The following is a 10,355-nucleotide window of genomic DNA, read 5'->3' as shown; positions in this document are numbered from 1 at the left end:
CAGATTCCGTTGAGAAATGGTCAGGAATCCCTTCTATTCTGCAATTCCGTTGAGTGATGTTCCAGAATCGTATCTAACTTAAGTTTCATTTAGTTATTGTTATGTATTATACTTAGCGATTCCGTTGAGTGAGGGTCTGGAATCGTATCCACTTGGATTCCGTTGAGCGATGGTCCGGAATCCCTTCTATTGAGCGATTCCGTTGAGTGAAGGTTCAGGATCTTACTCACCTTGGGATTTATTGAATTTGAATTGAGGTGGCTTCAAAGGGGTAGGCTTCGGCCAAACTACGTCCCTCTAACTCTACTTTTCATTGTGTTGTTTGAGAAGATGGTTGTGAGATGTTGTGATTGGTTTCAGATGAACCGTTGGATGTCTGGGTGACTCCTTCGGGGTTTGCAAAAGTTGATATTGATTTCTTATGAATGATTTTATATTCAAGATATGTAAATTGTGTTTGATGGTTGGCATTAACATTATTCTCACATACTTGATATTATTGTCACTCTCATAAGCTTCGCAACTTATCCAAGTTGTTGTTTGCCTGGTGCACCATTCCGATGGTGTAGGCACTGATCGTACAGGTGACAGGTTTGAGTCGACTCCGAGAAGTTTGTAGGTGGGGGTATCAGTGCAGTTATCAGAAACTTGGAGCGTTAGGTTACCCTTGTTTCACTCTTGTACTTTATCTTTTGGGACTTTCTTTTGAGCACCTCATACTTGTTCTTAGTAAAGGAAAGATTATGCTTCTTTTTTTGGATGTTCATATTTGTAAATATTTTGTGGAGAACTTAGCCACCTTTACATTATTTGGGTTATCAGTTAAAGTATTTCATTCCGTAACTTATACTGTATGCAACGAGCATTATTTTCCTTGTCACGTGTCGATTTTCAACGTATGTTGGGATCGGGACGTGACAATTTTTGTGGTATCAAAGCTTAGGTAAGGCAAATGTAGTGGTTGATGCCTTGAGTCGAAAACACTTAACTAATGTTGCAGCTTTATCATTTCAGGTTGGTTAGTTAGCAGAGGATCTTAAGAGAATAGAGATTGAACCGATTGATCAGGGTGGAGATCATCTCCTCGCAGCCCTTACTGTACAACCTACGTTGATTGATCAGATTCAAGCAACCCAAGGTGAGGGCCCGGAGTTAGTTCAGATCATGGATGAAGTACGATTAGGTACTCGGTCCGATTTTTCCATTTCTGATAGTGGTGTACTTCGTTTCGAGACTCGACTTTGTGTTCCGAATGTCAGAAACCTACGAAAGAAGATCATGGAGGAGGCTCATACTTCCTCTTTTTCCGTTCACCCTGGGAGTACAAAAATGTATCGAGATCTTCATAAGAGTTTATGGTGGGGAAATATGAAAAGAGAGATTGCTGAGTTCGTCGCTCATTGCTTGACTTGTCAACAAGTTAAGGAAGAGCATCAGCGGCCTGCGGGCTTACTTCAGTCACTCCCTATTCCCGAGTGGAAATGGGAGCACATTGCCATGGATTTTGTGACAGGCTTACCGAGGACTCGTGAGGGACATGATTCCATTTGGGTGATTGTCGATCGATTGATGAAATCTGCTCACTTTATTGCTGTTGAGAAAACTTATACTCTTGAGCGACTCACCAAATTATTTTTAGATGTGATTATTAAGTTGCATGGAGTCCCGATATCCATCATTTCTGATCGTGATCCTCGTTTCACTTCTTGCTTTTGGGTAGCCTTCATAAAGCTATGGGAACTAAGTTGAGTTTTAGCACAGCTTTTCATCCTCAAACTGATGGCCAGTCAGAGCTCACAATTCAGACATTGGAGGATATGCTTCAAGCTTGCATACTTGATTTAAAAGGTAGTTGGGATAAACATTTATCTTTGATTGAATTTGCTTATAATAACAGCTACCAGGCTAGTATTCAGATGGCACCATATGAGGCACTTTATGGAAGGAAGTGTAGGTTTCCTTTATATTGGGACGAGGTAGGAGAGCGTCGATTATTGGGACCAGAGTTAATTCAGATTGCTGCAGAAAAGATTTCTATGATCCGTGCGCATTTATTAGTTGCTCAGAGTAGATAGCAGAGTTATGCTAATCCCCACAGACGTGAGGTAACATTCGATACTGGAGAATATGTTTTCCTACAAGATTCACCTATAAAAGGTGTTTTTAGATTTGGGTGTAAAGGGAAGCTTAGTCTAAGATACATTGGACCATTTGAGGTATTGGAGAGAGTGGGCGAAGTTGCCTATCGCCTTGCACTACCTCCAGAGTTGTCTCACATTCACCCAGTGTTCCACGTATCCTCACTCCGGAGGTATCGTAGTGATCTTTCCCATGTCATTTCTTATGAGCCTATTCAGGTCAAGGAGAATCTCACTTATGAGGAGTACCCTGTTGAAATTATTGATCGGAGAGAGAAAGCTCTCCACACCAAGACTATTTCATTGGTACGCGTATTATGGAACAATCATGGTGTGGAGGAATCAACTTGGGAACCAAAGGTAGAGATGCGCCAACATTATCCCCATCTATTTGACTCGGGTGCGTTGAGTTTAGGGGATTAAACTCTTTTTATGGGAGGAAGGATGTGAAATCCCATCCTTGGAATTTCACCATTTATTACGTATTTCGTAATTTAAATTCGTATTTCGCGATTACGTTATCTTTATTAGTTAATTTTAATTCCACTAATTATAACTTTAGTAATTGATTAGTTATCGAGTTGGAAGTTACATAAACAATCTTTATCTTTCGTTGACATTTCGAAGTTACAACTAGTGTTTTTAAATAAATCTTGAACCCACGAACGCATAGGCGAAAGTCGTTTACGAGTCTGAATTATAACGGTATAGTTACGAACGTTTAAAGGGGTGAAACTTTAGATTGTGGGAATCATTTTAATTTCCACTTATGGGTAAAAGACCCAAACCCCTTTTTGGATTAATGGATTTTCTATTATAAGTGGAATTGGGCAATTTAGGTGGTGGAAAAATGTTAGGTAGCAGCCACTAATAAGGGGACCCAGCAGATTTTTTTAAATGATGAGAAAGGGTCAATAGGAAGGAGGAGAGCTTGACACCACTAGCAGACTTTTTTCATTTGGTGAACCCGTGTACCACCACCAACCCCTTTTTATTTTCAAATTGGCCAATTTTAGGCCTACCATTTCTCTTCTGATTTTTCCTATCTCCTTCACCTACAACTTGCTCAACTACCTTTCTCCTTCCCTCTCTACCAAAAATCAAGGGTTTTTAAGGTCTATTTCATGTAGAACTCCATAGGAGAACCCGGGGGTTCTCGACGACGAATTGTCATTCCGGAGAGTATCACCATTCACCATCACCCTTAATCAACTTCCCTTGGACCCAAGAACAAGACCCAACTGGTGCTTGGGGCGTTGGAACACCAAGGAAGCCGAATTGAAGAACACCCACCTTAGGGTTTCGTTAGGTGCGAGCCAATTTGAGGGCCTTCCTGGCCAAATTGGACTCGGCCACATGTATAAAGTTTACTCTACTTGTTGAAATCTTCATTCTTGTAAAATTTGAGAATTTTTGGAAAAAGTCGAATTTTCCGATATGTGACATTCGATTTATGAAAATGCTGTTGATTGTATATATTATCGATAAGGTCTGCCACTTGATTATTCTAACAATTGACAATCTTATCATTGAATTGAGACAAGATTTAATATGCTACTGTAGATATTGTTTAAGGACCTTAGGGACTTATAAGTGAAAATCTAGTGATTTGATTTTACGAAGCAAATGACGTAAGATCATGGACCCTACATTAGAACGACGGTTCGATTCCTCATTAAATGTTGTTGTGGGAGACATATGAGAATTTTTTAGTATGTGAATTATCGAAGGAAATCTAAACGTGGACTTGTGCTTTGTTAGGCGGTGATAGAACGTGATGCCTTGACTATCGTGCTAGGGTACATTAGCACGGACTCCAGGTGAGTGACTTTAATATATGTGATATTGGTAATTACCAGGTTGTCATAATTATGATCCTGTGTGGATATGAATTGGTTTTATGAATATGTTCTATTGAATGGTTATTCCAATACTTCGACATCAATTTATGTTTATGAACTGGGGTGTGGCATGTATATTGGAATGTGGTTTGATTTGTATGATTGGCATGTTGAGATTAATGTGAGGACTAGTAATGACCGTGAACCATTATGATAGGGATTTGTTACTTCGATATTTTTTTCACCTTCCACTTCGGTGATTGGTTCTAAATTTAGTAATTGTTCCTAATCTCCCTTTGTTGAGTTTTTGTAAATTAAGTAGTCTGTGCTTGTCTCATTTTTTTGAGCCGTCGTACATTCCAGTTGTTAGTCTTATGCGATTCCGTTGAATGATGGTCCGGAATCGTATCCACTCGGATTCCGTTGAGAGATGGTTCGGAATCCCTTATATTCCGCGATTCCGTTGAGTGATGTTCCAGAATCGTATCTAACTTGAGTTTCATTTAGTTATTGTTATGTATTGTACTTAGCGATTCCGTTGAGTAAGGGTCTGGAATCGTATCCACTCAGATTCCATTAAGCGATGGTCCGGAATCCCTCATATTTCGTGATTCTGTTGGGTAAAGGTCCGGGATCTTACTCACCTTGGGATTTATTGAATTTGAATTGAGATGGCTTCAAAGGGGTAGGCTTCGGCAAAACTGTGTCGCTCTAACTCTACTTTTCATTGTGTTGTATGAGAAAATGGTTGTGAGATGTTGTGATTGGTTTTAGATGAACCGTTGGATGTCTGGGTGACTCCTTCGAGGTTTGCAAAAGTTGATATTGATTTCTTATGAATGATTTATATTCAAGATATGTAAACTGTGTTTGATGGTTGGCATTAACATTATTCTCACATACTTGATATTATTGTCACTCTCATAAGCTTCACAACTTATCCAGGTTGTTGTTTGCCTGGTACACCATTCTGATGGTGTAGGCACTGATCGTACAGGTGACAGGTTTGAGTAGACTCCAAGAAGTTTGTAGGTGGGGGTAGCAGTGCAGTTATTAGAGACTTTAAGCGTTAGGTTACCCTTGTTTCACTCTTGTACTTTATCTTTTGGGACTTTCTTTTGAGCACCTCATACGTGTTCTTAGTAAAGCAAAGATTATGCTTCTTTTTGGGATGTACATATTTGTAAATATTTTGTGGAGAACTTAGCCACCTGCACATTATTTTGGGTTATCAGTTAAAGTATTTCATTCCGTAACTTATACTGTATTCAACAAGCATTATTTCCTTGTCACGTGTCGATTTTCAACGTATGTTGGGATCAGGACGTGACAGAAATAATCCCTAGCTACGGGCTGAGGGACACGGAGCAGGCATTGGGCCGGGAGTTGGTAATCTCTGGCTATGGGTGCAGAGACCACGGTGTTGGCATAGGGTCGGGAGATATATATTTATTCAGTGATCTTACTAGTAGTACGTTACGCTAAGAGACGATTTATGAGACGTGTGATATTTTGTGTTCCACGATATGTCTCTTGAGATATTTTTGGCATGCTAGGATTCTTATTAAACTGTAAGGGTTAGTATCTTGATAACTGTTTTATTATTATTATATATATGAACTTGGTCCACTCACCTTTGTTTTGAACCCCTATTCAAGTCTTAGAAACGAGAACTACGACACAACGTACGAGGCATTCCCCTACCAGTAGTAGTCTATCACTCACATGAGTGATATCTTGTAATGACCTTTCCTTTTGTGATATTGTTTTAGATTGTATTCTGTGCACTCTAGACACTTCCTTAAACTTTATTTTTTACTTCTAGATTCTAATGATTATTCATGCTTATGTTCCTTCTAATCATTACTCTTGTATTCAGTAAATGACTTTCGTCACCCTTAGGTGCCAGCTAGCACATGCCTATCCGGGTATTCGGGGAATATCGGGGTCGGGATGTGTCAACTTCCCACCGTGGTTAATTTTAAGAGTAAATAATTTAGGCATGCCTGCAAAGTCAAGGAAAAAGGTTTTAAAACCCAAAAAGTTAACCCATGACCATGAGGACAAAAAGGTGAAAACAAAACCATGGGGACCATGAATACATGGTTTTTTAAAGGCTGCAATTGAGACCACAAATGAAGACAAAACCACATGCACATTGAAAACAATTAACAATGCAGGAAACCCACTACAAAACACAATTCCATAAACCATAAAAAAAAAAAAAAAAAAAAAAAAAGGGATTGCAACTCACAATTCCCTAAAATTCAAAATTGGAAAATTGGAAAACCTAAACCCATATTATCTACACTTTGAAAAAGGTAGGTTACTTACAATAAACTAGTGTTTCAGCTACTTCAATCCTCCTTTTTTACCACCACTTTGTCAGCGATGGCTTCATGACAATCTTGCCTAGAAATGGTGCCCCTTCTTTGATATGCAAAGGTGTGCGCAACGTACAATGGCATGCAACCGACATCGAGTTGGATCGACGGCGAGGTGGAGTGATGGCGAGGTTGAGCGACGGTGAGTTGGACCGACAGCGAGGTGGACTGACGACGAGTTGGTAGGGTTTCAGATAGAGATGGGGGATCGAGATTTTTGGGGATGTGGGCTTCGAGTGAAAAGTGGTTTTCACTTTTAATTGTTCCCATTCTAAATTTTGAATTTTGAAATTTTGGTTTTTTTTTTTTGAAATTTTAATTTCCACGTGGACCCCTTAGTGACACGTGGCACCCAGTCATTGTCCACATGGGCGCCACAACATTAGTTAAAGGGAGACTTAAAAGCCAGACTAACGGATGTATGAGACTGTCCCAAAATTAACACTTTAGGCATGGCTCTGGGATGAAAAAAAACTTCATGTATTAAATGTTGAAAACCACAAAACTTAAAGGTAATAAACTGAGATTTACCCTATAATTAAATTAATCGCAAGGGCACGAATCAATACTCGATGGTAATATAGATATGCAAGCACGAGGACATCAAATCCAACACCTAATACTCCTAGCCCCAATATTCTAATTATTAGCCATTGAAATTCTTATTTATGTTAAAATTTTCGTACACAAGTCTTATTGGTCTCGTCATGTGTCATAGTTCTACAAAAGTATGAATTCCAACTTACTTGTCCATTGAGACTCTTGTAGCCTTATTAGGCCATCTCTAATTGAAGAGGGTCAAAGGGATATGTTTAGCCTTATAGTTTTGCAAGAAATTATATTTTAAAGAATGGTGTCAGACCATATTTTATATCATCTTCAATCGAGAGGGTCAAATGGTCATATGCCAAACATAGCTCCCTTAATCATTTATTATTTTAATTGAATTATTATAATTAATTAAAGTAAACTACCATATTAAAATAAGATTTTTGAACATATTTTGAGTGTCACTTGTCGCCAAATAAATAAGCCTCCGAATTTCTTACCTTTATATAATCTCAATAATTTTTCGGATATGATTTCGAGTGACACGTGTCTCTAACATGAGTAACTCTCCAAATTTGTAGGATGGAATGGTGAAAAGGATGTGAGAAATGGTGTAAGAATGGCTTAGGTATTTATAGGAAAAAAAATTAGAATTTTTTTTTTAAATTTGTCCAAAAAAAAAAATCAAATTCCAACAGTAACCTTACGCCAGCTAACCATTGCTAGCTAATGCCAGGTAACCGTTGGCATTCAAATGGGTTGGGATGGAGGGTTGGCAGGAAATGACCATCCCACTGGCCTAATTTTGGTTTTTTTTGGCCCGGTGGGGCCCACAAGCCCATTGGCCTAACTCTCGATTGGAGACAGTTTTCATGTCATCATTTCGAGTTATTTTTAGCCCTTTGACCATTTGGTCAAGTCAGTTGGAGATGGCCTTAAGTCCTACCTCACTTTTTGGTTTGGTTCAAGCAAAACATGTAAAATTCCACTAAGCATAGAGAACAGAGAACAGAGAACATACAAATAAGACGAATATCCAACTCTTTCGAGCATTTACATATTCTAAATTTACAACTCCTAATTATATGGCACTTTAGAAAATATCTACTCTTTGGTTCAAGCCTCATGCATTCCCTACCAAATAATCTACTTTGTAAGCTTCAAAGATCATGTAAATAGATTGATAAAATGGTGATTAAGAATTTAACAATAGACTAAAACCCAATAGGTTGGCAATTAAAATTAAAGGAAATTCATACAAAGGGCTTCATCTAAGCTCTAGCAAAATAAATATTTTCAAGTAAAAGTAAAAGAAAGATAAAACCTGGAATCTATGACAATGCATGTCTCAGACTCTCAAGCTCTTCTTCTCTCTAATACTTGAGTATTGTATATTGAATATAGTGACCTTGTAGAGAGCTTAGGCATGCCTTATATAGTAGAGAATAACAAAAACCTCTATAAAAAGGTCTAAGAAAACTCTCTTGAAACAAAACAAAGTCCTAAAACAAGCTAGGAAAGAACTCCTTGACTTGGGACATATCATCCATTTTGCACGCTAGATTTGGAGGGTCGTTCCACCTTTTAAAACTTCTGGAAAATTATGGAAAACATAGATTTCGTGATAGTAAAGACAAAATATTCTTAAACGGGGATATACATTGCTAAATATTTAAATTTCTCGCCATAGTAAGGACAAATTTAGTGATCAAAATTGGGTTAGTTTGCGAGAATCGGAGAATATTGCCAAAAAGGCTTTATAGAGAGAAAAATGATTTCTCGCTACAGATTCCTTAATTTGCTGAAAGAACCATTTGTTGTAATGTATATTATGACACATGGTGTACTACATGACATGTTTCGGATACACATAAAAAATTTATCCATTTGAGATGTATAAGAGAAAATAATCAATTATTAATTATAAGAAAAAAAATTAAAGAGACCTATAACTAATAAATACAAATCATCCCTACCTATTTTACATTGCAATAATCAATCTTAATTAAAGTGCTTGATTCCTACATATAGAAATGAAACTCACCTATACTTACGTGTGAGTAGGAGTATTAAGGGCGTAAGATGGGTGTTGTACACGTATTAGATGATTTCTTCTTTCTTGATTACCATTTGACATTTGTCATTTGCCAAATACATGCAGTTTATACGTGCCAATTTAGCAGGTAGGAAAAGTTTTCCACAACAAAACATGCAGGTAGTGGTTCTTCTCTAAAAACACTATATCCCAGTGATCCGGAACTTTCCCAATACCAAACCCAAAAAATGGCGAGAGAAAAGAAAGGAAATCCAAAGAAAAGAACAGAAGGCAGTGCAGCAATCAGCAGCAAAAACAAAGAGAAAAGAGAAGAAGGATGCAACAAATTCCTACAACTTCCAAGGGCTTTGATCGTGGAGATTCTCTCAAGGGTATTGTCCATCAAAACCCTCCTGAATTGCAGGTGCGTTTGCAAAGAGTGGCTTTCCTTAATTTTCGACCCCGAATTTACTCGTCTCCACGCTTCAAGATCACCCATTGGCATCTTGATCAAGACCTATCCCCCTATAAGAAAATCTAGGAGACTTGATTTCACCCATATACTAGATTCTGCTGGTTCTGATTTGCAGCTCGAGAAAATAAGGTTTAGTCCCAAAAATAGCCTGCCCATCGGGGCCATGCCCGAATTTCGCTTGATAAACTCATGCAATGGCTTACTTTGCTTTTCTGGAGCTAATAGAGATTACCCCTGTTTTGTGTGCAATCCGATATTAGGTGAGTATATTACTATCCCACATACTGATAACACTCGAAATCGAAATAGTTGCTTTTTCGTTGGACTTGGTTTTAGCTCCGCGATGAATGAATATAAGGTGTTGCGAATGACCAATGGGACGGAGGCTGAGGTTTACACCATTGGTTCGGGAGTGTGGAGAAGTATTGGAAATGCTCCTGGAGACATTGATCAGTTGCCATTCAATGCTTTTCTGCATGGAGCGCTTCATTGGGTTTCATATAGTAGTAAAAGTCCCGAGTTTATACACTCTTTCGACTTTGAAACAGAACAGTTTCGACCCCTACCCGTCCCTAGCTTACCCGTGAATCAATTTTCGGATTGTTTCCTTTTGGAAGTGATAGGAGGCTGTCTCCATTTGTGTGTGTTTGGGGATGATTGTAGTAAATTTGACATGTGGGTAATGAAGGAATACGGTGTCCAAAAGTCTTGGACTAAAGTTCTTGTTTTCGAAAAACTGTACGATTGTGTAGAGGAACTGTGCTGTGATGTGTATGAACCAATTATGTATTTGAGTAATGGGGAAATCCTGATGTTATACAATAACCGCGCTATAGTTTGTTATAATGGAGAAAGAAAGAGTTTCAGGGAAATAAAGATTACTTGGACTCAGGCGCCCTTCGAGGCAATTGCCTACAGTCCATCCTTTGTTTC

The 10,355-nt window shown here is 38.4% G+C and overlaps 1 long non-coding RNA gene across 1 annotated transcript; it reads left to right on the top strand.

The window, feature by feature from the left end:
* Positions 1-3,158: 3,158 nt before the first annotated feature.
* On the top strand, positions 3,159-5,181 carry LOC126597301 (uncharacterized). The gene is made up of 3 exons (XR_007614208.1): positions 3,159-3,496; positions 3,900-3,958; positions 4,962-5,181. It is a non-coding gene; the product is annotated as an uncharacterized LOC126597301 (long non-coding RNA).
* The last annotated feature ends 5,174 nt before the right edge of the window (positions 5,182-10,355 follow it).

This window comes from Malus sylvestris, chromosome 13 (genome assembly GCF_916048215.2).
Source record: "Malus sylvestris chromosome 13, drMalSylv7.2, whole genome shotgun sequence".
NCBI classification, from domain to species: Eukaryota; Viridiplantae; Streptophyta; class Magnoliopsida; order Rosales; family Rosaceae; genus Malus; species Malus sylvestris.
The sequence above is the reverse complement of the archived record's forward strand: the minus strand, read 5'-3'. Positions and strand labels throughout refer to the sequence as shown.